At 45.2% G+C, this 27431-nt stretch overlaps 1 long non-coding RNA gene across 8 annotated transcripts in view; it reads right to left on the bottom strand.

The window, feature by feature from the left end:
- Positions 1 to 27431, bottom strand: part of LOC130543452 (uncharacterized) — a 327812-nt gene that overhangs the window by 189514 nt on the left and 110867 nt on the right. For 5 of the 8 annotated variants that reach the window (XR_008958817.1, XR_008958815.1, XR_008958819.1 and 2 more), the window contains 9 exons: positions 21396 to 21601; positions 20216 to 20303; positions 16038 to 16174; positions 15213 to 15404; positions 13989 to 14066; positions 10984 to 11092; positions 7786 to 7840; positions 1618 to 1695; positions 1392 to 1485 (listed from right to left, as the gene is read on the bottom strand). This is a non-coding gene — a long non-coding RNA (uncharacterized LOC130543452). Of the gene's footprint in view, positions 1 to 1391; positions 1486 to 1617; positions 1696 to 7785; positions 14067 to 15212; positions 16231 to 20215; positions 20304 to 21395; positions 21602 to 27431 lie in introns of all 8 variants that reach the window. The other 3 variants (XR_008958821.1, XR_008958822.1, XR_008958816.1) reach the window with 2 other exon arrangements.

Below are 27431 nucleotides of genomic sequence, written 5' to 3'. Positions count from 1 at the left end.
TGCTTGTGCACGCACATACTCTCCCTCTCCCTCCCTCTCTCTGACAAATAAAATCTTAAAAAAAAAAAAAAAGACTGGTGAGGGCATCACAAATATTTCTGGTCATGAAGAAAGAGTAATAATGCCACTGTATTAGGAAGTCTTTAGATTTGATCTGGGAGGGACTTCAGACACTTCCAAGGGTAGTTCATATTCTTTAGAGGTATTTATGAAGTGCTCATATGTAAAGGGGGGTATATTTAATTGTTTAAGTTTTGGTTTAAGTTTTCTTCTGAGCACATACAAAAATTAGTAACCTATCAGCACAAATAATTATGATGGTAGTCTCTAATATAAATATAATATGTAGGGGCCCCTGGGTGGCTCAGTCAGTTAAGCATCTGACTTCAGCTCAGGTCATGATCTCAGAGTCCTGAGATGGAGCCCCACATTGGGACCTACATCAGGCTCCCTGCTCAGCGGGAAGTCTGCTTCTCCCTCTCCCTCTGCCCTTCTCCCCTCTGCTCATGTTCTCTCTCCCTCTCTCTCTCTCTCTCTCTCAAATAAATACATAAAATCTTTTTAAAATAAATAAATATATGTGTACATACAGGCTTAAGGATATTCAGGGATTTTAATTTCAATTATCAAAATAGTTAAAAATCTGTTACAAAATTAAGTCCCATGTAACACTGCAAATAATTTAAATTTAAATAAGTTAGCCCATAAAAACACAGTTTGAAAACCATTGATCAACTCCTGGACTTTCCCAATGGATCATATGCAAGGTAATTTTAGGTGGTAAACAACCATTTTTTATGTTAATAATTATGTACTTATTTACACATGTATTAAACAGTGGCTTTTCCATTTTTTTAATAATATACATTTTTTTACTCCTAAATGATTTATAAAATTAAGGAAATGAGCTAAAAATATTAAGTAACTAGTAACACAGGGGAACATAAAAAAATTATAACAATAATAGATATATGACTGAAGTTTGCCAAGTCCCAATGTAATACAACCCACTTATCAATCCAAGTGGAGAAATGAAGAAACGGAAGGGCATTTTTGGTGGCAGATGAGGACTTGTCCCCATTTACCCTCATTCCCAATCCAAGAAGACTATCTTATTCATACCACACAAGCAAGATCTACACACTCAGCCACCAGCTCTAATGGCTTTGCCATGTAACATATGTAACAAACTGACAACACTTTAAGTCTTAATTGACAATCTAAAGATAAGCAAGGGCCAAATGTCTATAACCCCTTAGGGCTTCCTGAGCACATCTGGGTATTTTCAGTTGCTCAATATGGAAAACATGACTCAAACAGGCTTAAATTATAAATATAATATGCATATTATAATATCAATAAAATATATGTAAATTATAAAATGCTCTTACAAGTAAAAAGCCTGAAGGTAGCACTGTCTTCAGTCATGGCTTGATCCAGCAACACGGAGTCACCCAGTTTCTCCACTTTGCCTTCCTTGGAATCCTAAGGCAGGAATTTTTCTGAGTTACTTCACCATTCATATGGAAAAAGAAGAGTCCCATCAATCCCAACAAAAAAACAGAGTCATTCCGGATCCATGTAGGTCCTATGGCCCATCCTTAAACCAAAACTTACCCAGTCATACGTCCCACATCTAGAGTGGAACCTGGAACCACTGGTGTCTCTAGTGGGGAATTAGAAACCATTGGGCTTCTAAATAAAATAAAGAAAATAAAGACTGGTAAGGCGGGATGCCTGGGTGGCTCAGTCGGTTAAGCGTCTGCCTTTGGCTCAGGTCATGATCCCAGGGTCCTGAGATGGAGTCCCACGTCCAGGGAGCTTGCTTCTCCCTCTGCCTGCCGCTCCCCCTGCTTATGCACGTACACACACTCTCTCTCTCTGACAAATAAAATCTTTAAAAAAAAAAAGAAAGAAAGAAAGAAAAAGACTGGTAAGGCCATTACAAATATTTCCGGTCGTGAAGAAAGAGTAATAATGTCACTGTATTGGAAAGTCTTTAGATTTGATCTGGGAGGGACTTTGGATACTTCCAAGGGTAGGTCATACTCTTTAGAGGTATTTATGAAGTGTTCGTATGCAAGGGGGAGAGTGGTGTACCTCCAGTCACTTCGGGTGTTCATGCAGAGCCAACGTCCATAAGGATATCTGTGTGAATTTCCCCTTGTTTAATGCACTTTGGGAGTATATTTCCCTACTACATTCCAGCCTGGGCCATTGCCCTCCTTAAGAATTTACTTCCTAGTGGCTTTTTTTAATGGGAAGGTAGTGGTGCAAAGATAATCGCAGAGTGTGATCTGGAAGCCAAAAAGAAAAAAGAAAACCATAATTTCGATTTTGAAGTTGAGGTTTGAGGTAGAGGGAAGTTAAGTGGCTCTGAGAGGCTAAGGGCTGCTTTCCAATGAAGATGTTGGCTCCCCTCTTAGTTTTCCTAGTTTCTAAGACTTCCCATAAAGTGTGCACTGAAACTCACAACTGCCCCTAAAAAAAAGAAACTTAACCTGGAAGTAAAGCTTCTACAGTTTCACGTTTTAACCCTGCATTGTAATTGTACTCTAATAGTAGTCAAAAGGATGCAGTTCCCTCCAGCACTAAGCAGTTAGAATTTGGGAAAGTATTGGATCTTTTCTGAAGCCTCTTGAACACATACCATTGTTAGTGGCTGCCTTTGACATTTAGAATTGGCAGATCGAGAAATATATTCAACTAAAATGCGTTGAGCAGGGGGCCATTCCCTTAAATGATTTCATCTAACCCTCACATCAAGCCTGTAAGGTGTCTGTTTACCCCACTTCACAGATAGGTAAACAGAGGCTCAAAGAACCAAAATGAATTGTCCCCTACTGATCCAACAGGAGGCTGTTGCATGACCTTGAGCCAGTCCCTTCTTTCTCAGAATCCCGGCTCCTCCGTGAAACAAGCCCCTTGGCCCTAGAAATGCCTTCCCAGCTGCCTCCACCCTCTCCAGCCTCAGAGTGTCTGTGTGGAGCCCTCCTCTTCCAGTCTGTGAGGTCCAAATCCTGGGCAGATGTCTCTCACCATATGCTGGGGGTGATTTAACAAGGCCAAATGGGCAGCCCCGTGGTTCGAGGCGCTCTCCATTACATACAGGCGGGTTGCTGCCGCCTGCCCGGCTGTCCCAGCCCTGGCCTGCTCCTTCTCTGAGGCAGCAGCCTGCAACTGCAGATGCCAAGCAGCTGAAGATATTTTTAAAGCTACAGCATCTGGCTCCTTGGCAGCCTCTACCCGCTGGTGGGCCGGGTGTTTTGGAGTTGCCTCTGGGCACTTCACATGGTTTGGCATCTGATCCATTGTCTGAGCTGCCTTTTAGAGCAAAGCTTTTATTGTAGGGTGGGGGTTGGGATGGGGGGGAGGCGGGGGGGGGGGGGGGAGGTTCCCCTGACACCAACTTTGGATTATGACCTAGGTCTCCCCTCTCAGTGACATCAGTATGTCTCGGGATCTTCCATGCTGGGGTTTGTGGGGTTGTTTTTTTTTTTTTTCCTTTAAAAGAAAGTGATGAAAGAAAAAAGAAAGAACATTTCCCCTCTGCCAGAGTGGGTTTGAATAGAAAGCTGATCAGCAGCTGTGCAGCTGCCCAAATCTTGCCCACCGTGCCCACATTCTGACTAGCTCAGAACATGGCTTTCTTGGCATTCAAACTTCCCTCAGGCTGGACTATGCCTCAAATGTCTCCCCAGGGAGGTAGGGGATTTCTTTTTCTTTTTTTTTTTTTTTCCTCCTGTTTTTGCAAGACTCTGAAGCTTCCCATCTACATCCAAACAGACAATTCAAAAAAATAAAAAATAAAAAGGAAAAAAGGAAAAAAAAAAAAAAAAAGACACTGGCACTTAATTCTCCCTGGCAAGTGGTAGAGCTGTATTAAGTTTTTTCTTTTTCTTAGAAAGGTGCATTTTAGGGAACACCAGCTCCCCAGCCTGGAAACTCAGGCTTGGGGACTTGGCCCTGTTTCAGAACACCAGTTTGAAGATGACTTCGAGTGAGGATTTCAGGCCTTGTGACAAGAAAATTATCTCAGTTGGGGCAACAGGCTCCTGTGTCACAGGGCCGGGCCAGGCCAGGCACCAGCCTGCCTCTCACCCATCACTTGGCAAGAACACTGAGTGTGGTCTTTTCTCCAGCCAGCAGGCATGGAGCATCCACAGGCAGTGGCTACCAGGGGGTAGGGATGCCCCTAGGCAGGGACGACTGCTGGGGGCCCAGCCAGACTGGCCGGAGGGTTGTTTTCAGTGACCTGCTTTTATTGGGCATGTCTGTCTCCTTGCCTCCTTCTGCTACATTGATACAAGACCCTGGAAAGCATTCCCCCCACCAGAGCTGGGGTCTGCGGCCGATGTGGACAGCCAAGGGGTGAAGGAGGGAGGGGGGCTGCATCGCCTCCACTTACGCTCAGCAGGAAGATGGCAGTATTCTCCTTGGATGACTAATAGGAAGATCACTAACACTTGCGGAACACGTACGGTTCTAAGTGCTTCACACACATTCACTTGGTTAATGCTCACTACAACCCCATTAGGTAGCTATTACTGTCCTCCCTTTCTAACAAGGACCTGAGGACTGAGAGGTGAAGCAGTTTATACAAGACCCAGCTAATATGCGGTAGAACAAGGATTTAGACCCAAATGCTCTGGCTCCTTAACTCCTCTCTTGACCATAAAATAAAGATTAATAAAAATGAAGGTTGACTTAAATTTTGACTCAACATTGGAGACCAAACTCAACTCTGAGCTGTTGGTTCTTTTTAGTCAGCCTTATTTGGAATGAGAAGGGATTTATAAGGAGTGTTTAAAGTAGAAAAGTATTGGGGTGCCTGGGTGGTTCAGTCGGTTAAGCATCTGCCTTCGGCTCAGGTCATTATCCTGGGGTCCTGGGATAGAGCCCTGCATCAGGCTCCCTGCTCAGCATGTAGTCTGCCTCTCCCTCTCCCTTTGCGCCTCCCCCTGCTTGTGCTCCTGCTCTCTCTCAAATAAATAAATAAATCTTTTAAAAAAATAAAGTAGAAAAGTATTGATTCAAAATATACAGCCATTCCTAGCATTTTCTCTATAATTGGTGAAGGCTATCTTCCTCTTTGGCCCTGTTAGCCAGAGGGTTTGACCTCAGGCTGGACAGCAGGAAGGAGCTTTAATAAAGATGGGAAGTGTTTGAGCAGCAAGAACAGTGCCACCTAGGCTCAGGCATTTCAGAATTTTGAGTGGCTGCTGAAAATCTAATTAAAACAGAGGCTGCTTGAATTCATTAATTTATTCAAAATACTTATTGAGTACCTTCTCTGCATCAAGTACTGTTCTGAGTACAGCAGATACAATAGGGAAGGGGGATAAAGGAGTACTGGGTGAGAAAAGGGTCCAACTTTAAATGGGGTGGTCAGGAAAGCTGAGTCTAAAAAGTTGATATTTGAGTCAGATGCTGAGGGAGGTGAGTGCTAAGCTGTGCAGGTATCTTGGGGAAGAGAGGGAAGAGCCAGTGTAAAGGCTAAGGTCAAGCCTGCTTAGTGCACCCCAGGAACATCAAGGAGGCCCATGTGGCTGGAACAGAGTGAATGGGGAGAACATAGTATGAGATGAGGTCAGAATGGGTAATGGAGGGAGGAGAGATTGTAAACATGATCTGCTTAAATAAGCTTCATTTAAAGAAACATTTCCCCAAAAAATAAAAGAAAAAGAAACATTCCCAGCGTACTTGAGTAAAGGAACAAAATATGAGTGATGCATTCCCCAAGAATCAGGAACACGCAGCCTGAAGGTCACAGAATGCAGTGGGCCCCTACCTTGGTTCGGCTTGACTCTCCAAGCCTTGAGATGTGTTTTTGTAAAATAAGACTTAGACTGTAGAAATTGAGTCTTTTACTGAATGGGAAGATGAACTTGGCAACCTCACAGGAAGGCCAAAAGCCATGCTCATAAGAAGGAAGCAGACTGAACAACCTAAACAATGCTCATATTACCTACTGCAGTGCCCAGAATCCCGCCGTTAAATGTCTAGCTCTTTGGATTCTGAAGGCAGCAAATGGAGATAAGGGGGCGCCAAAGGCAAACCCTCCCTATTTCATAATGGTGTCAAATATTGGAATATGTATCATTCTCTTTTTACTTTGTTCTCTCAATTCTAAGGCCTCCTTTCCAGCATCTTGTAGCTTCATAACCTTGGAAATGCCCATCAAGTACTATACTTGGTTTCCTAAAGTGGTCAGAGCCATTATGCCCCAAACTCTCGCATTCAAAGCTTTTTAGGAAGGTACCATGGATTTCCTCTATGCTTTATAGTTCTCGTCTTGGGCTAAATGTGCAACAGTCCAACAAACCCAAGAACAGGTACGTTTCACGGCATTTTACCCTTACATTGGGGTTGGGGGAGGTAAGTTCAGCTCTGTCACTCACCAGCTGTGTGACTTCTCTGGGCCTCCGTCTTCTTATCCACGCAACAGGAATTACAACTCCTGCCTCACAGAGATTTCGTGAAGTTTATATTTAAAGTCAATAAAGTACCTGGCATGAAGCCAAGCAGAGAAAGGACGGAACTGGCACATGAGTGCCCGTGTCCCATCTGTAAAAGGAAGGTGCTGGCTGAGTCATTCATTCAGCCTATAGGTTGTGAACACCCTCTCTGTGGTAGTTGCTACACGAGCGCCCACAACTTCAATATCTGATTCTTTGGGGGGAAGAAATGTAAACAATGGAAGTCTGAGGGACTCCATGGAGGGTCTACAAAGGCCTGCTTGTCAGCCTGCCATTACTCATACAAAGGGGAATTTCATGAAATAAGGCTGTCAAATACCATATGATTTCACTCCTATGTGGAATGTAAGAAACAAAACAGGAAGGGGCACCTGGGTGGCTCAGTCAGCTGAGTGTCCGACTCTTGGTTTCCATTCAGGTCCTGATCTCAGGGTCATGGGATCGAGCCCTGTGTCAGGCTCTGCACTCAGTGCAGAGTCTGCTTGAGATTCTCTCTCTCCCCCCCTGCCTCTCCCCACCCCACCCCCCGCTCACATGTGCTCTCTATAAATAAATAAATAAATAAATAAATAAATAAATAAATAAAATCTTTTTTAAATAAAAGACAACAGATGAACATAGGGGAAGGGGGAAAAAGAGAGGAAGCAAACTGTAAGAAACTCAACTATAGAGAACAAACTGAGGGTTGATGGAGGGAGGGAGGAAAGTGAGTGGGGGATGGGTTAGATGGGAGATGGGTATTAAGGAGGAGCACTTGTTGTGATGAGCACTGGCTGTTATATGTAAGTGATGAAACACTAAATTCTACACCTGAAACCAATTTTACCATATGTGTTAACTAGAATTTAAATAAAAACTTGAAATTAAAAAAGTAACAAAAAAGGTGAATATCAAGTCCTCTCTAGGACAAGTTTTTGCCTCATATTTTTTTCCTTCCTAGCTTTCATTTATTGCTTTATTGCCATGATTCTAGCAAGTATTTTAAATCAGTTATAAATTTATGACATGACTTTATAAAAGCAAAGCCCACAGTACTTCATGTGGACGGCTACCATAAGGTAGACAAATGCTCATTATTCTTTTAATACCCTCCCTTTAATGCCCAGTAGGCCCCTCCCAGGACTCTCCATGAGCTGTGGGGTCTCAGAGCTCATTAGAGGAATACAAAGCATCCACATTATTAGTGTAACTTAACTATTTATATAACATGGCAGGTATGCAAAATGTTCTCTGATGATTTTTTATAACTTTGTGGTCTGAGTATCAATTTTTTATTTACAACTATATTGTTAGGATAAAATCATACCGGGGGTATGAGTGTTTCATCATACTAGCCCGAACCAGCTATTCCAATGTCCTCCCTAGGAAGAAAAAGAATTTTTTTTACTTACTTGTATATTTGGTATCAGAAGCAACATTTTCCAAAGCACAGTGCAAGGAACATCAGTTACCTGAGAGTTACTCAAAAAAAGAGTTTCACGGTCTAGCATGCCCAACAAGGTGAAATAGGTAACTTATCAATTCACAATAGAGTTTTAGTTTGTGGCATTTCCTAAAATCAAAACCAATGTGTTGAAGACATACATGGAGATTACATGGAGAGTAATCCTGAAAGCACTTGTGGGCATCTGACTTCCAGCAATCCCTATAAATTTGTTTGGTAGGGGTCAAAGTCATTCCCCTGCACCTGGTGGAAAACTCAGACAATTCTGTGACTTTTTTGACAACTCAGACAAAACTCAACTTTGAGATGCCAATATATCAATATATCAATCAATCCTTCAATCTTCTGGGTCAGCCGCAGCAGGCAGGTGGCATTCCTCCACACAATGGGTGCCCCTGGTTTTGTCTCTCTCCCTCTGTCTCCTCCCTGAGCTTGCTTATCCTGACTTCTGGCTCCTCTGTGGTTGGAGCACAGGGCAATCAGGGTGGTGGAAATGTGTAGGAAAGTTCCTCCTTGATAGGTACCTTCATAAGACAGCTTTGAGATCTCTGGGCCTACCACATGTTGAGAAATGCCTTACGTTGTCATGTGCACTTTTGTGGGGTTTCAGAGGGTCCTCCACTAGGCCCCCAGCTACCTCTCCCTCTATCTGACCCCCAGCAGCTACATCACGGATGCACATCACAGATGTCCTCACTTTGAGGGCCTTCTCCATTGCAGGCTGCCCTTTGGAGTGAGAGCATTCTTAAAGGACCCTGCAGGAGACAGATAGAAAACTCCAATGGAGTCACTGAAGGGAGTTTAATGAAGGGACTGCTCATTATGGGGAGGTCAGGAGAGGGCAAGACTAACAAGAGAAATGTTCAGGTCAGAAGTGACCTGAAACTGGCAAGAGCAAAGTATGTTACCATCACTAAGCCAAAAGGGACATGTGAAGGGAAACCTTAGGAGATGACCACCTCACTGTGGCCTCCCATAGCACATCTTGCTAGCCTACCACCCAGCCAGGAAGCAGTCCAGGGAATGAATACCCTGACTTCCTCACATACTCCCATCTCCCCCAGTGCCACCTATGGGGCAAACCCAACCAGAAGTCAGAGGGCAAAGAGAGGTCAGCCTCCTAGGGCACAGAGCACAGGACAGAAGGGTGGAGAGTGGATTTAGAAGGGCAAACAGCAAATGAACTCATGACCTCAAGAAGGTATTCTTAACACAGGCTCTGCCATAGACTGGCCCTCACCTGACTCTCGCTTCTTCTTTGACTGCATTCTCTCTTCATCTGCCTACTTCAGATGTTCCAGGCATCTCCCCATTGCCCTAACCATATGCTTGTTCCTTCCACCTGGAACGCTCTTTCTCCACTCTTTACATAGTGAAACTTTTTCACTCTTTACAATTCATTTTAAGCATCACTCAGGGAATTTTCCATAAAAATTATTTTAATTGAATTGAAAAAAAAAACCTGTACTTCTTTTACACATTACTTTGTGCATTTGAGATTAATTATTTTCATGGACAGTCATTTCTTTCTTTTCCTCTGGGCACAAGCTCCTTGAGGGCAGGGGTTTGGTCTAGGGAAAAGGGCTACTTTTTCCTGGAGTCTCACACATAGGAGGAGCTCAGGAAGAGTTCGACAAGGGATTGGCTTCCCCTGTTGGGGGCCTCAGTTTCCTCAGTTAGAAGATGAAGGACTTAATGCAGCTGAGGACATGAAAGGCCTCTTTGAGCTCTCAAATTCTCTGAAATGTAAATGCTATTCCCCCAGGTGAGACCCTCTTGACTTCTCTGTCAAGAAACTTCTCCCAAGTTTATACATTAACCAGAGACTACAGTAGAGGGAGAAGGTTAGGAAATCTCAGATTACTTATGAGAGGCAAAAAAAAAAAATCGCATTACAGTGGATGTATACAGTTTCACAAGGAAATGAGCAATCTCTTCTTTGATGGAATATGTGAAAGCGAAACTGGAAGGAATAATTAGATTAAATGGTGATGTAAACTGGAAAGGAAGCCTTACTTCCTGCACTGCTCCAAATGTCTTACAGGTGTCAGCAGGACCCACCAGCTCAGTAATTAGAGTGTTCTAACTGTCTCTACTTAACTATGTGCAAGTGATTGAAAACGGGAGTTTCATTGGGCCCCTGGCACCAGAACATTTTGCTGAAATGAGCTTTGTTCTCAGTTACGAGGGATAAAATAAAAAGCAGGATTCATGGTGAATGGGTGTTGTAATGGCTTCTTTTTCACCCCACACAGCCCGGAGTTCTGCCAGTGCATGCCCAGGAGACTTGTAACCCCAAGAGTGTATACCCAAGGGGTGCCCGAGTGTGAAGCTGGAATGCAAAGCTCTGACTTAAGAGTCAGCAAAGTTTTATCAAGACCTTGCTCTTCCACTGATAAGGTGTGCAATCTTGGGAAAGCCAAAGCCTGAACTATCTGATGCGCACAGGGGCATGGTGACATTTCTGATAGAGAAATTTTCTGATATACGGTGAAGCCCCATAAAACAATGAACAGGGGCACCTGGGTGGCTCAGCTGGTTAAGTATCTGACTCTTGGTTTCAGCTCAGGTCATGATCTCAAGGTTGTGAGACTGAGCCCCGAGTGGGGCTCCACACTGTGTGGGAGCCTACTTAAGAGTCTCTTTCTCCCTCTTCCTCCGTCCCCCCCACCCTCCTGCTTGTGTACTCTCTCTGTCTCTCTTTCTCTCTCAAAATAATGATGATAATGATGATGATGATATAATGAACAAAATTCAGCTTTGGAGCCAGGCAAATTTGCATTCTAACCCAGGCATAGCCATTCGCAATGTGGGCGACCTTAGGCAAGCTACTTGTCCTCTCTGAGCCTCAGTTGCCTTACATAAAAGCTTGAGTATAATAAGACTTATATCACAAGCCTGCTTGAACAGCGACTTAGTAGGTTCTCTATAACACGGTAGCAGTAACAAAGCTCCAATGAGTGGACAGGTCAGCCCCTCTTATATCTAAGTAGCCAGTCTTTTCTTTTATTCACTCATTCATTTTTTTTTTTTTTTGGCAAATATCTACAGTGTACCTACCTTGTGTCTGGTCCAGATTATATGGTAGTTGGTACTATGGTCCCTATCTTCTTGAGCCTTGCAGACTAGGTGAGATAGGAGAGCAAAGACTTCAAATAAACAGACAAGTCTATGAAAGAAAATGCATAGTCCTGTGAAAGCAGTTAATGCAGGGGAGCCTGGGTGGCTCAGGTAGTTAAGCATCTGACTCTTGGTTTCAGTTCAGGTCATGATCTCAGAGTTGTGAGATTGAGCCCTGCGTTGGGCTCTGTGCTGGGTGTGGAGTCTGCTTGAGATTCTCTCTCTCTCCCTCTCTCTGCCTCTCTCTCTTCCCCTAAGAGAGAGAGAGAGGGTGAGTAGGGGCAGAGGAAGGGGGAGAGAGAGAATCTCCCTCTCTTTAAAAAAAAGAAAGAGAGCAATTAATGCTAAGTGTTATTTAGATGATGGTGCTCAAGGAAGATTGCTCTGAGGCAGTGACATTTAAGCTAAGAATTAGAGAATAAGATGGTATTATACAGGTGAAGTGTGGGCAAAATACTGCTCCAGACTGTGAGAACAGTGTATGAAATCTCGGAGGTGGGGAGGTGGAAATAAGGCCAGGACGGCTCCAGTTTTGTTAACAAGGGCAAGAAAGGTACAGCTCAGGCTGGAGAGGTGAGCAGAGACCACCTCAGGTGGGTTGAGTTCTACATGTAGAAGAATACCGCCCCCCATACTTATATGGGGCAGAGTCCCTGCCTGGGTCCCTGGCTCCATGATGACCAAGCCAACCTGGGAGAGCAGACTAGGCCTGGTCCGGATGGGAGAAGACCTGGGTCGTAACCTCACACTTTTCACCCAGTCTTTGTAAAGTATGTCTTCACACACAGCTTCATTTCTGGAGGCCTCAGTTTTCTGCTCCTCAAACAAGATGTATTTGGGCAAAACCATCCAGCCTAAAGTTCTCAGATTCGCAATTTCTTGCTAACTTCCTTGGGTGTCATGGACATTGGGCCTGTCACTTCCAGAAACAAAGAGAAGGGAACATGGGCCTGTTCAGTCCTTCCCCCATTGCCATCCCTGGAAAGTCTCAGGAGAGGTACTTAAGAAGAAGGAGGAAGCACCAGGGCCCCACAGACGATGTACGTCAGTAAGGTCAAAGCCGTCGGGGCAGAAAGACTATTCTGTGTCTCCTGCCAGCCTTTGGGGAGGAAAAAGAAGCATCTTGCTCCCCAGGAGCAGAGCCTGCAATGTGACCCCCCAGAGGCCGAGCCACTCTGAGGACACCTGGAACAAAGGGGCTCTTAGATTTTCCTGTTGGGCCTGCTTAGGTCTGTAATCAGTTTAGCTTCCAGTCTACCAGTCCTTAGATTAGTCAAACCTCTAGTGATTTGGGCTGGGTGGGCACAGGCTAAGTCAGGTGGAAAGTTAAGACAATTACCCAGATGATTCAAATCTTGCAAAAGGAGACAAAGTACTAAATGCAGGTCCTGGCCAGTCTTGGTTCCTGTAAGCATCAGCTTTACCAGATCACTGCTCAGCCCTCCATATGACTAGGCTGGGTGGTTGTATTAATCCAAAGAACACTTATGGAAAATCAGAATCTGAAACAAATGAATACCATTCCCCCAGCAAGGCTCTGTGGAGAGTTACAGTGTGCTCACCCTACCCTAAACCCTGCAGCAGGAGTCATGATTAGCCTCTACTGCTGAGAGTCAGAAACTTATAACTTAGGCAAATAAGACCAAGTGGTAAATAGGAATTAGTAAACTGTAAAATAGTCAACCTAAGTATTGTATGGCTCTGATTGTTATGGGGGTTAGAGAAAGAAGCTGCCAGCAGGGCTCAGGTCGAGGAGGACAATTTGCAGAGGTAGCTGGGTGTAAAGAAAGAGAAATTTTCCAGCACAAACGAAGGAAGAGGATAATCCCATTGTGAGCTAGATAAACAAAACAAGGAGGTCAGAAAAAATGTAGAGAATTTAGGGGGGAAAAAAGCAAGGAGCCACTCTGAGAAAGTGCTGAAATTTTTAAAATGCAAAGTTTAATCCAATTTGAGGTCCCATCCAGTAGTGGGATTTTGACTAAGGTACTCTTTTATGGGTTGAGTTGTATTCCCTAAAAAGATCTGTTGAAGTCCCAACCCCTCAGTACCATGAATGTGACTTTATATGGAAATTGGGCCTTTGCAGATGTTAAATCAAGTTAAGATGAGATCATTGGGGTCAGTCCTAATTCAATATGATCGGAGTCCTTATAAAGAAGAGACACACAGGCAGACACACCTGTGAAGACAGAGGCTGAGATTGGAGTGGGGCTGCTGCAAGCAAGGAATGCCAACAATAGGACTAGAAGCTAGGAGGAATCAAAGCAGGATTCTTACTCACAGGTTGAGAGTGAGCAGAGCCCTGCCAATACTTTGATTCCAGAACGGTGAGACAATAAATTTCTATTGTTTTAAGCCACTTAGTTTGTGGTACTTGTTACAGCAGCCCCAAGATCCTTATACATCCTCACGGACGTTGGTTTAGTCTCAGCAAAGGTGCAACCATCCACCACTCGGAAAACGTGAAGGGACGGGAAACAGGCACCTAGAAAAGCGCTCTGCACCCCCCAGCAGGAATTCCATTGCCAGACGAAGGGACTGTACTCCCACACCCTGGGACGACATGGGCTAGAAAGGAGCTAGCAGCTGACAAGAGAAAAATGGAGAGTTTGGCTTGTGGGAAAAGGTATGAGCTTTAGAATGAAGTGGACCAAGACACTGCCTCCTACAGTCTGTGAAACCTTGGTCAGATTACTTCCCTCTCTGGGCCTCCATCTCCTTAGCTAGAAAAAGGAGATGATAATTGAACATAGATCATAGAGGCGAGTGATTTTTAAAGAAATAGTATGCACACAGAGCCTAGTCCCCCCACCTTCCTGGTCCCAGGCCTTACCTGGGGGACCTCCCAAATACTCACACTTCTATCCACAACTGTGCCTTTGTCCCTACAAAATACACAGGTTTCAGCCTCAACCCAAACACCTCCAGACATCTCCTCTTACCCAAACATCCTTCAGCCTCTGGGTCCACTCTTGTCCCCTTGACCAGTGTAGCCAAATGACGCTGGCCTCCTCTGAAACCTGCAACACATAAGAGCTTTTGCCACCATGAGACACTAAAAATCAACTTGCCTTTTTCCAGTATGCTCTGCCTTCCACCTCAGGTCACTACCATCACCAAAAGCCAAAAAAAGGAATTCAGTACCCTCCAATGCTCACTCGAAGCCAGACCTTTACATTCCTTTTCATTTAATTTAATGTCACTGAGTTCCATCCTCATGGTACCTCTCTAATGTGGCTCTAACCTCTTTGTCTCCTCCCGGGAGAGTGGCACCGGCCACATAAGTAGGTGTTCAATAAAAGCCATTCTACTAAGCTAATACCATTAGTTTGCTTGGGCCAGTGTGAGAGAAGAGCCAAAGAAAAGAAAGAGGACCTTTTGTGTCTCCAGAAAACTGTTCAGTGCTGCACCCAGCCAAAAGGGAAGGTGGTTCTCCTTCTGAAACTGGTTTGGGACCCCAGAATTTCCACCTGAGCCTCTGCCTAGCACACCTTGACCCGACGCTACTTTCAGCACTGCTGACCCCTGCCAAACTAACCATCAAGAGAATAATCTTGTTATTGGTAACCTCTTTCCAACACAGCCTCACCGCAGGACAGCCTATTAGGCCGTCGGGCCTTATTAGTGCTCGTGGCAGCGCGGTCAAGTGTAACTGGATCCCGAGCCTTGTGCTAAATGCTCCATCTGGAGCTACTCTCTCTGAGCACGGATGAGGGCTGCTCCGTCCTCATCCTTAAAGGTCTTCTGAAGAATGGCTCAGGTTTCTGAAACCTACTAGAAATGAAGATAGCGTCCACAGTGCAGGGGTCCTGACTCCAACATAGAAGAACCAAGCGAGTAATGGCAGAGACCTGCTCTTCCCAGTCTGGTTCCTAGTATGGGCACTCGGAGAACAAATGTATGAATGCTCTGTCTTCTGATAGATTTACTCGACAAGTATTTATTGAATAGCAACTATATGGCAGGCATCATTCTGGTACTGGGGTTATATCAGCAATCAAAACAGAAAACAACCTCTGCCTTGTTAAGCTTGTGTTCTAGCAGAGAGATCTAGAAGTTTAATTGTGGAAAAGGAAATGACAGAGAATGTGTATTAGTTGGCCAGGGCTGCCATAATAAAGTACCATAAATCCAGGGGGTTAGACGACAGAAATGTATTGTCTCACCTGGAGGCTGGGAGTCTGAGATCCAGGCGTCAGAGGACTGGTTCCTTTGGAGGGTTCTGAGGGCGGGGTCTTTTTCAGGCCTCTGTCCTTGGCCTATACATGCCGTCTTCTCTCTGTTGTGTCTTCCCACTGTCTTCCTTCTGTGTGTATCTCTATGTTTACTTCTTCTATTTTCCCTTTGTGTAAGAACACCTGTCACATTGGATTAGGGCCCATCCTAATGACCTCAGTTTACCTTGATTACCTCTGTAAAGACCCTACCTCCAAATAAGGTCACATTCTGAGGTACTGGGGGCTAAGACTTCAACATATGAATTTGGGGGAGGGAGGTAAATTCAATCCACAACAATGCTAAAATAACGTTCTAACTTAGGATGAAAACTAAGTTATGTATCTAACATTATAACTTGGAAATAAGTGCTCTGGAAAAATGAAGCAGGTAAGGAAGACAGGAGTGCCAGGGATGAGGGAGCATTATGAAACAGGGCAGTCAGGAAAGAACATCCTGGGCAGAAGGAAAAGCCAGAGCAAAGGCCCTAGGGTGAGGGCAGGACTGGAATGTTCTAGAAAAGCAGAATGAATGTGGCTGGAGCCCAGCAGATCCAAGGGAGAAGAGTAGGAGATGAGATTGGATAAGAGAGTGAGGAGGGGGCAGATCATGTACTTAAGCCACAGCTTCAGTGGGAGGTTTTGGGGAGGCACACGCTCTCGCTTTGCAGTATTGTAAAGAATTGTTGTTTGGTAAGTTTTGGTGTTGGGGTAAAGAGATTGATTTTCATGGTAATATTTCCTGTCTGCAGTTTGTACAGTGAGTGCTTGCCTCACCTTCTGCTCCATTGACTCCGCGGCTCGAGACCATGTGCTTGGGGCGCCGGTACAGGATTCTTATGAGGCTGCATCTTCCTGTGTCCACAGACCCATTTCCTCAGACTTCTTGGCTCATGAACATCACAGGCCTTCTGCTGCACACACCAAATTAGCCTCAGTGGACCAAAATAATCTAACGTTCTCCATCACCCTATGGTGTAAAGAGGCACTAGAAAGCACCTTAGTAAGAACCAGAAATAATAAACACTTCAAAAATTGCCTTCCTAGGAAACTGAAGCCTATAAAAGCTTTACTAACTATACAATAAAAGGTGGAAATAGTTACGCTCCCAGACATGGCCAAGTGGGGTGTCATTAGAGGAAGCTGCGTTTGCTTCCGAGAGCCATCACCCAAACCCAGGGTGAGTCTGGGAATTCCCTCACTTCTTTCTCCTGACTGACCCCAGTGACTTGGACCCCAAAGGGTAGCTGTTTATCTTAAGAATTGCTAATATTGACTGAGGACCTGCCTTGTGCAAGGCACCTTATAAACATCTGCTCCTTCAATCTTCACAGATATTGCCATAGATCTCACCATTCCCGTTTTACAGATGCAGAAACTGAGCCTCTGAGTGGTTATTTTTGCCAAAGATCACGTGAGAAAGTCGAAGAATGGTGGAGCTAGGGCTTGAAGCCAGGCTTCAAAGCCTGTTTTTTTCCCCCAACACATCTTGCTATGGTCCAGAAACCCAACTTGGAGAGAAGTCTCTCCTTGAAACTTTCTCTCACTTAGCATGCATGTGAAAAGTTTCCTTGTATGTTTCTCCTCTCTCTAACTGAAAAGCTTATCCCACTATAAAATCCCAATTTTAATATTAAAATAGTATCCTACTCTTCAGTGTCCATTTCCATTATTACTCCTTTATGAAGCCTTTACCCATAGTCCCTTTCCCCCAGCAAAATCTGGATATATTTTTTTCTATACTTTGAAATACTAGTAAAATAAACATGAGTATTAGAGTCAAATGGACCTGTGGCCATAGCTGAACTCTGTGAACACTGAACAAGTTCAGTGTTTACATCCCCTGAACATCATCTCCTCACGAATACAACGGGGATTAAAATTCCTACCTCAGAAGGTTTTCATAAGGATTAAAAGAAATAATGTACAGCAAGTAGCTAGCCACTGGTAGTTGCTCACTGAATGTAAGTGCTTTCTCCGCCTCTCTTAGAACCCTCAGAACTTTCCACGTTATGGAATCACCGTTCATGGCTTGCCTTCAAAGGTACAGGATCTCACTTATTTTTTAGCTCCCACTGGTACTCTAGACATGTTTATGGAATGGGTTTAAGTTGCAAGTTACTAACCTTTCCTGAAAGGAAGGAAGGAATGAAGGAAAGAAGGAAAGAGGGAAGGAAGGAATGGAGGTAGAAAGGGAGGAAGGGAGGAAGAAGGGAATCCCATGAAAGAAATGGGAGGAAGGAAGAGAAGCCCACAGATGGAGGATCACACAGCCAAGAAGGTTGAGGGGTCACAAGGGCAAACTGAGCTGTTTTCCAGTATCCTGTTACCCACATACATCAAGCATACAACATGTGCACTTTTTAATAGCTAGTAAGTGACAAAAGATGGAAAATATAGGCAAAGCATTCTTCCATGTGTTAAACCCAGACCAAAGTGAAGAGTAACTCTGTAAGTATGAAGAAGTTCCATTTTGCTCCTTACCCATACCTCACCGGGGAAGCCCCAGATAGGCAGGTCATGGCGGCACAAGAGGCCAGCATCAGGTCCCTCTTTCTCCCCTTGGTGAAGGAAAACCTAGTCTCAGGCGAGAACTGCAGAGCTTTGCTTGCTCTCAATCCGATGACAGCAAGCCAAGGAGAAGAAATGGAGCCCTCTGCCCCCACTACTTCTGAGTCAATTAGAACATGCTGATTTCCCTAACAGGATTATCTCTGTCCTTCCCCAGAGCCTTTTCTATTAATGAAGTGATCAATGATGTCTCCGTCACTCACACATCAGACTCCTTCGTAACACAGGAATCATTTAGGAACCTAAACAACCAAGTGCAGAGTTAATAATTCTTACTTTTAAAGCCATCTTTATGGCCATTTTGCTCCCTCCAAAAAAGTATTTCAACACTAATGAAAATACCTCTTTTTCTATGTGGCATTGTTCCAGTATTTTATTACTAGGTCTGGGGTGAGGCATTATGGTTCATTTCTAGCAACACCAGGCAGGAAAAGAGAGGGAATAGAGTTCATGGGGTGACAAAGAGTGTTCCCCAACCTCTACCCCAGCCCATCAGAAACTTGGAAATAATGGATGAAATAAACTAGATAATCCATAATTCATGCGGAAAATTTAATCATATATAAGCAGAAATTGAGACATGTATCTATAGAAGTATTAGTAGAGGATATTGGAAATCCCCCAAAGCCTTTGCTCCAGAGTGATCTTCCTAAACCACAAATAGGATTACTTCACAACCTGCTTAAAACTCCTCAATAGCTTCCCCTTGTTATGAGGACAAAGTCCTAACTCCTTAACTGGACTAGGAGACCTTGCCCATTTTTCACCCCCGCACACTTTCCTAGCCTCACCCCTGGTACCCTCCTAATCCTGTCTCCACTGTGTCACACACACACATAGCCACGGATGCACACACACACACACACACTTGCACACGCATTCACAAACACACGTGCACGCTGTCCCCTACTCCTATTGATCTTTCAGGCCCCAGAGCAGTTGTCACTCCTTCCAGGAAGCTCTCTAGAAATGTAGATGAGATGCTTTTCCTAGACTCCCCAGTGTCTCCTCATACTTCCCTACCTTAACCCTTCGACACTGTTTTCTAATTGTTTATTTACCTGTCTGGTTCCCCTAACAAGGTTACAGGATGAATACTGCACGCATACTGTCTACCACTGCAGCCCTGGGATCTAGGACAGGGCCTACCTCACTAAATACTTGTCAAATTAAACTTAATTGAAGAGACTGAATTTAATATGACCTGGAAAATCTTAGGCAGGCCTAGCACGCAGTAGGTGCACGGTGAACATCTGTCATATTGACTTGAATTAAACTGAATATGACTTGGATCATCTCAGGGAGGCAAAACAGATTAATAGCATTTCAGGAAGCTAGTAGACAGTTAATAGAATCAAATCGTATCGCCATAAATTGGCGATATATGTTCACCCAAGGGGAGAGGTCATAGTGGAATAGGAAAAACAATTAACGTATTTAAGGGGAAGAACTGGTTGTTTTTACCTGGTCCCACTCAAGAGAAGAAAACCAATCCCCGACTCCGGCTGGCCGCCAGACAGGGCGCTCGGCTGGGGCAGTAGACTCATAAGACCTCCTTATCCCTCAAGACGCTTCGCCTCCTTTTCTCAGATTCACTCTTCAGCCAACATCCCATAAACTTTCCCTGCGGATTTCCCACAGGGAGACTGTGGACTGACACCAGCATTCCTTTCCTTTTGGCAGCTCTGTTTCTCATTGCAAAGGACTACCTTGTCCCTGATCAGGCACCGCCCTCTTGGAAGCCAGGCTAGCAGGAATCTGTCCTGACCTCTGCTCCATTCTGAGCCTAGGAACAAATTTACAGAACTGCCCAGGCTGAGCAGTCATGGTTCCCCACCCCCAACCCCTGGAAGACCCTGCTGTCTCATTTCTTCTAGATACAATGGGAAGCAAACCTAGGACCCACATAATTCAGTGAACACGGGCTGAGGGAATGGATTGTGCCCTGCAGCTGGCTACGCTGGAGCCATGCGGCAGGAAAGGCAACACCCAAACCCTGGCAATGGCAGGCAGGTAGACATTCAGGCGAGTCACACGGGGCTGGAGCTAGTCTTCAGTGGTGTAACCTGGCAGCTGGACGGGTGTTTCAGGCAGACTCAAGTTGTGCGGAGTGGCACAAGTAAGCATTAGGCAGGGCTTCGGAGCAAGACTCCATGTGCGGGCAGTTGCAGTAAGGAGCCCGGGACGAGAGTAACCAGATTCTAATCCTGGCTCCCTTTTGTTGAGCATGGACCATGTTCCAAGCAATGTCGTTGGTATCTTTATAAACATTATCTAATTAAACCTCCCAACAACGCTGTGATCCAGGTATCTACAACACCCCGATTAACAATGAAGAAACCACTCCGGATACAACGGCCAATATTCGGCTGCTGTTCACCTACCAAAAAACAATGGCAACCTCCCATGGCTCAGTCCAGTAGTGGCTGTCTCCATGAGCGCTGGCCCCGGAATCTCCTCAGGATGAGCACGCTGGTGGAAGTGAACAGAGAGCATAGAAGTGAAGTAGAGGAGGGGTCAGGATGACACAACCAGCTAGGACTTGAGGGGAATGATGGCCTCAGTGTGGACAAATTCCAAAAATACTGTTGTCGAGCCCCCAGCAAGCGATTGCAGGGTCTCTGGCCGAAGGGTCTGGTCCCACAGATAAGCCAGCTGTTGTTTACCAGTCAAGTCACAAGAGAAGTCACAGACTGAGCTGCCCCCTCTCCCAATACCCAGAGGCCCAAACAGCCGTTCACGTCTCTGTCAGCCCTTGTCGAGCCTCTTTCTGTGAACAGAAATCAGATCACATGTTGCCTGAAGTCAGATATGTGACCAGACTCAGTGCACTGTGCAAGATTTCACCGATGATGAAAATAACTTTCTCCTGCTGCATTTAACATCTGGTGTCACAGATTTTTGCTGAGAGCCATAAAATCACTAACTTGCAGAGAAAACCTCATTGTTGAAAAATACATTTATGGAGGGGTGGGCGGCAGCCAGAGCCTGGCTGTGCTCTGGGGCTGCCTCAGTGTTCATGGTGGCCCTTTGTCTCCTCCATGCATGATGACTTTCACAAGGCCTCAGAAGGAATCCGGGGCAGTAAAGACAGACCCAGGCTAGTGACTCTGTCACTGACTAGCTGAGGTACCTTGGACTGGTTCCTTAACCTCTCTGATCTTTCATTTCCTTGTCTATGGGAAAAAAAAAAAAAGAAGAAGAAGAAGATAAAAATAACCACCTGCCAGGGTGACTCTGTAGATTCAATGAAATAACATATGTGACAGTGCCTGGCACAAGAGTAAATGCTAGCTTTTTTCTCCTTTCTCTTCCTTTTCTTTTTTTGCTCTCTGACATTTCCTTTCAGACCCAAGTCGGCTTGCACACTGTGGCATTTGTCAAAGACTTGTACATATAACAAGCTTGGCCCAAGCTGCAGCTCGCTGGGACCCCCTGCTCTGCTCGGGGCGGAGGCACTGATGTTCTAGTCCGTCTATCCCAGTGAAATGGAAGTTCTTTCGGGAAAGGGACTGTTGCCCATTTCCCCAGAACCTGGCAGATAGTAGATGCTCGGGCACTTACTGAATAGAGGGGTGAACAGTGTGACATCCAGAAGTAGCAGGAAGGGGGCACAGCTGGGTGGCTCCATCGGTTATGCATCAGCTTTCGGCTCAGGTCATGATCCCAGAGTCCTGGGATCGAGTCCCACATCAGGCTCACTGCTTAGTAGGGAGCCTACTTGTCCCTCTGCCTGCTGCTTTCCCTGCGTGTGCGCTCTCTCTCTCCCTCTGTCAAATAAATAAATAAATAAAATCTTAAAAAAAAAAAAAAAAGCAGCAGCCCCAGCAGGAAGGGAGGGCGTGGTACCAGTGTGCATGACGACAGACAACAAGCACTTACCTAGCAAGCTCCTGCTCTGTCCAGGTCTGGGGCAAGGCAGGGAAATACAGGGAGTAAGTGATAAATGGGTGAGCCCTGGGACCCCCTCAATTTACCTGATAAGTGGGGGCTTGCATGAGAGTCCACTGTAATCGTGGACTAGGGCACCTGCCTGTTGCCAGGACAGCCACATTTGAGACATCCTCTCCCCTGCTTGTCATTCTCATGGCTGCCCTCAAAATTCACATTAAATCTAATTTCCCTTGTGTCTACTTGTTGCTGTGGGTAGAGCGTGCAAAGGAAGCAACAAGATGTGACTGACCCTGCCCGGCCCTTCCCCACAGCATGGCCTTGACCTTTGAAGCCACCCCAACTGGTATATTTTGCTCAGAGCCCATTCCATCTCTCATGTCTGTCTCCCTGCCCCACCACCTCAGTGTGTGTTTCCGTCTCTGACTATGTGTGTCTCATACACTCTTGTGTTTCTGTCCCTCTCCATTTCTCTGTCTCGCCATCTCCCCACGACCTGTGTCTCTGTGTGTGGGTGTCTCTCTCTCTCTCTGCCTCTCTCAGCCTGTCTCTGCCCTCCTTCCCCCTCCGCCTGCCCCTCCCCGCCCTCCCAGCCTGCCCCTACCTGAGCCCCTCCCCCAGCTGCCTGGGGGGGTCCACACACAGCCCAACCACTCTGCGCATATTTTTAACTCTCACTTATTATCTCCACCACCGCCATTTTTGGCTGCAGGCCACAGCAAACAGAATGTGAGAAAGCAAAAACTAATGAGCTTCTTCAAGAGAGTATAGGGAGCTTCTGTTATTTCATTTAGTCCTCAGAGTTTAACTTCTGGCACTTCCGTCACATCTCCAAATGGTAAGTGAAGGTTGTTACTTTTCAATTTGGTTGGGCTGTGTAGCACATTTCATCAATTAAAATGCACCCTCAGTGCAAAATCACAACAGGGCCGGCAGGAAGGGTGCTAGTGTGTGAGGGATTTTTTTTCCAAAGTTACTTTTGTTCCCTGTAGTTAAGATCTGTTCAAGGCACCCTTTTGCTCCAAACACCACCACCGGACGTGGAGAGCAACATGTGTGCAAATCCGTGGCAGCGCAGCACCCTGACTGGCCGAGGACCCTGCAGGCCCTGGACAGCCTGGGCCCAGGGTGAACCCAGGGCTCTGGATGTGGCTCTGGCTCTGCTAACCGGCCTCCCAACCTATGGAGTGACCTGGGCAGGTCATTCAACCTGTCTGCAGCCTGTTCCTCACTCAGCCATCCCTCATCCCTATGCTCCAGAAGGAATTCTCTAACTGGAAAGATCTTCAGAAGGGGAAATGAATGAGGGGAATATAGGCTTCACCGACTTCCCTGATATTTGTTCATGCAACAGATACTTATTAGCCATTTACTGCATGCCAGGTACTGTGCTGGCCTCACTATTCGGAAATGTGAGATTCGAAGACTTCAACTTTCTCTCCACCCTTCCCTGCCAAACTGGGGCTGATGAGTTTAAGTCACCACAAAAGCGTATCCCCACAACCTTCCATTCTTTCTACCTATAAAAATTTTATGAAGGGAGCACTAGGGATACACCTTTTAAAAAACTATTGTTGTGTCCTGATTATAAGAGTAATACCTTTATTATAACACAAAAAAATGTTTCAGATCAAAAGAAAGAACAAAATGTAAATCAGTCACACTCTTTCATCCCAAAGATCACCACTATTTTTAAACGAATGTTATTTTTAATGTCAACAGAAAGCAGCCAGCCCACTAAAAGAGAGCTGAACCCCAGAGAGAAAACCTAAATTTCATTTAACACAATGACTGAGCATCCGTCTTACACCAGCTGCCATTACAGATTTACAAAATTAGTAAGGTAGGGTCTTGCCTTTCTGGGGCTTGGGAAACACGGACTTACTGGTAATTTTTACCCACATGCTTTCAACTCAGATCTGAAGTCTCTAAACCAAGAACATAACTTAGGAGTGGGCTCCATATCTGATTTTCAGTGAGGGTTTTTTACTCATTCTAGTTCCTTCCCCCATTTTATTTTTCCCACTGTTGGTACTTCCCCATCCTCCATAGTTCACCCCTTTCCACTTTGATTCTTTTCCCCGTGTTTCCCTTTCAGAAATTGTGACCCCCCCCCCTGGCAGCCTTAGCCTTGTGCAATGTCTAAGAGATTAGCTCTCAGGTCTCGGGCCAGCTATGAGCAATAGAACAGAGCAGGGTGCACGATGAGTGACATTACACTTTTACAAGGCTCTTGCAACTGGTGTCTTCTTATCGCCTGGGGATGGGCTGCTCATAAATGCTCTGAACTGGGCAGGACACGAAGAATGTCCCAGGTCTGTTCCCAAAGTGTGTTGCTCAAAACTAGAGTCCCTTGCAATGTTGGAGGAGAGGGGAGGTGGTGGTCAAATAAATTTGAGAACCACTTCTGGCCACATCCCAGTCACAAAGCATATTAACCAATCAAAGGCTCTGAGAAATCCTCTGAACTCACTTTCACCCAGCAATTCCCAAACATCTGACCATGAGCATTGGAAACACTCAGGAACATCCTAAAAAACTCATGTGGGGGCATAAATGGCAGTTATTGTTATTGTATAAGCTATTAATATTAATAGTATGTTAATGTACTAAAAAGGAACATTGGATCTGGTATAATTAACATCCTCTCTTCTCTTACCACTGCCGGAGTCATTGTTATCTTCTTATACAAGGTCATCACTGGTCCGGCCCCTGCCCAGTTCACTCGCCTCAGCTCCCACCCATCCCACACTGCAGTCTTCCCAGATTGCTCGAAATGCCCCCAAACACACATGTGCTTCTAATTGCTCTCTCGCTGCAATGCTCGGCTAACTTACCTACACAGTTGGCTCCTACCCATTTTCTAAGGCTCAAATTTCCTCCGCTGTGGAGCTGTCTCTGAGCCCTCTGGGAGCAGGACACCCTTCCCTGTTTTTTCCTGGCATTCTGCATATACTTCATCCACTGAGTAGGAGTGTTTGCTTCCATTCCTGTCTTCTCTGCCAGGCTGGGAACTCCCAGAGGACAAGAATAGTGATTTGTTCTTCTTTGTATTCACAGGATTTAGTGTAGTGACTGATTCATAGAAGTTTCCAAATAAAGAGACAAAAACGGACCCGCATCCAGAGGTCAGGCAAACCCCAGTGAAAGGGGACAAAGGGAGAAGATGAAATAGAAGAAAATGTAGGCAGGGTAGCAACTGACATTTGGAAGCTTCAGCTCTAAGTGACATCCTGGTTTTAGTAGCATCTCAACAGCATTGGCAATATCCACATGTGTGGGTGGTCTGTATGGGGTGGGGGTAGTTGCAGAACAGATTCCCAGGAAACTGAACTTCAGACCCACTACCAGGAGGGCAGGATGGGGTAAGCCCTAGAAAAAACAGGGCAACTCAGATGCAAATCTCAGTCATTGGGAACCAGTCATTGGGTTGATTGAACTAACAGCCCAGAGTTCCTTAAACTCCCCTTAAATGGGAAGAGGATTGAATCCAGATTCAGAGTCAGGGCTGAGCCCACAGGTGTAGATTAAGTGGCTGCACCTGGAGGATTAGTGGACTGCAGGGACAGGAAGCCAAGCTGATCATTAAGGCTTCCAGGTGCTTCTCTCCACATGGCCTTGTTCAAGTTTGCCTCTGTCTTTATGATACAACCTCAGACTTCCCCTCCAACTGTAGATTTCTTACATTCAGATCACCATTCCAGAAAAGTGGCTTCAACCTACTTTCAAAATAATTTGTTCCCTAGAGTTTACATCCCAGAATCAGACTCATGGAGTTGTAACCCAAAGATCTCTTCACCACAATATACTCAAATCCAGGTTGGGAGCGCCTGTGAATTACTAATAATATAAAAACCATATATCCAAATAGTTTGGGGATAAAATGAAGATAGTTAATAAATATAAGTAGGAGTCTTTCAAGAAAAAAATATTCATTTCCTTTTAATGGTGGAAGACAAAATCTCTCAAGTATCTATACCAGTCAGAATAGTTAAGAGAAAATACAAAAGATTCAGGTCAAGCTGAGAGGATTTGAAATATAGTTTATATTATTCAATAGCTGCTAAAAATGGGGGGAAATAGATTCTAATTCAATCTGAAAGTCCCAAATTCATACCTAGATCAAACTGTGAAGGGAGAAGCTGACCACATCGGTTCCGAACGATCTTGTGGTCAGTACAGGTACTGGGAGGAAACTCTTCAGTAAAGCACTGGAAAGAGGCCAAAAAGGTCTAAAGTTTCACGTTTTCCATGAAAAGTCTAAAGGATGAAAGAGGATTTCCTGTTTTGTTTTTGGGATTTGGGGGGGGGGGCAGTTGTTTTTAGTTTTGTTTTACTCTATCAGTCTGGGCACCAGAGAGCGATGAGAGGAAGAGATAGAAATGATAGAATGCTAGACGTGTGGGGGCTAGAGAGAAGGATGGACAAATGGATGGATCGATGGGTGGGTGGGTGGGTGAAAAGGCAACATTTTGGAAATGTGGATAAAGTGGGCAAAGTTCTAACTCAGGTACTTGCTTGGTGTTTTCCCCAAAAGGCCACACATAGTTTCTCCAGGTCCCTGTGCTTCATGGGATGGTCAGGACAAACGCCAGCTGCAGCTCAAGCACACGCTAGGATCACTCTGTCCTTTGAAAGTCTAATAACATTGCTGAGACACTACGTCCACGCCATTCCTCATTAGATCTCACAGTCCCCAAGACTGCTGTGGATTCTAGGGTTTGTATGTTCTTGATCTTGTTACTCAGATTTTCTGTTCCAGCTACATCTAGAAAGCACTCGTGTTTCCCCTCCTGTGTCTGTCCTCAAATACACAGTTCTACGTTTTTCCTTGATTTGCCCCAAACACCGCTCCTACACAGTTTACTGAGAATATAGGAGAACATTGATGGGAGGTGACACAAGAGAACCACACAGCAGATGGCATCGTAAGAGTCACTATCAGGTGATCAGAGGGTCGTGTTCCTCTCATCTCGCAGCCATCCCTGCAGGGGGTAGTTTCTCACTTGCTTACCTTCTCAGAATCTCTGGCCTCCTGTTACTGTTTGCCTCCACTCTCTCCCTAGATTCCTGTCACGTTTTTCTTCTCTGTCTGCTCCCAGCCCTGCACATTCATGTCTATGTCGTACCCATTCGGGTTTCTCTTCACCTCCTTCCCCACAGCGCTTGCTGGCTGTGCCACAGAGGCTCCTTATGGTCCAACACACCCATGAAGGTGTGTCAGAGAAAAAGTCTTTTCTCTCTGTGACAGGGATTGGATTTGTCTCAAAGTAGCAATTTTCCCCCTCCACCCCACCACCACACTTCTACCCCAGCAATAATCCTTAGACACCCGGCAACCATTATTGTTAGCTCTACTCTGAATCAGGGGCTGAAGGTCTATGTTCCTGCCCTCAGTCTGTAAGCCAGCCCGGTCCAGCCCCACCCACCTTCTTCTCCTCCAGTGGCTCCCTGAAATCCACTAGGTACCTGGGTTTCTTAAAAACCAATTATCTTCAAACACGAAGAGTACACGGGGCCAGGTAATGCTAAAGCCATTTGACTTATTTTGCCTTATTTAATGTTACAGCAATCCTATTAGATGGGCAGTACGCCCATTTTACTGATGAAGAGGCTAAGGCTCAAAGAGGTTAAATAATTTTCCCAAAATCATACCATTTTCCTCCTTCCAATCATTTTCATTCCTTTAGCTGAAATGACTTTTCATAT

Source organism: Ursus arctos, unplaced genomic scaffold (assembly GCF_023065955.2).
Source record: "Ursus arctos isolate Adak ecotype North America unplaced genomic scaffold, UrsArc2.0 scaffold_12, whole genome shotgun sequence".
In the NCBI taxonomy this organism is placed as follows: domain Eukaryota; kingdom Metazoa; phylum Chordata; class Mammalia; order Carnivora; family Ursidae; genus Ursus; species Ursus arctos.
The sequence above is the reverse complement of the archived record's forward strand: the minus strand, read 5'-3'. Positions and strand labels throughout refer to the sequence as shown.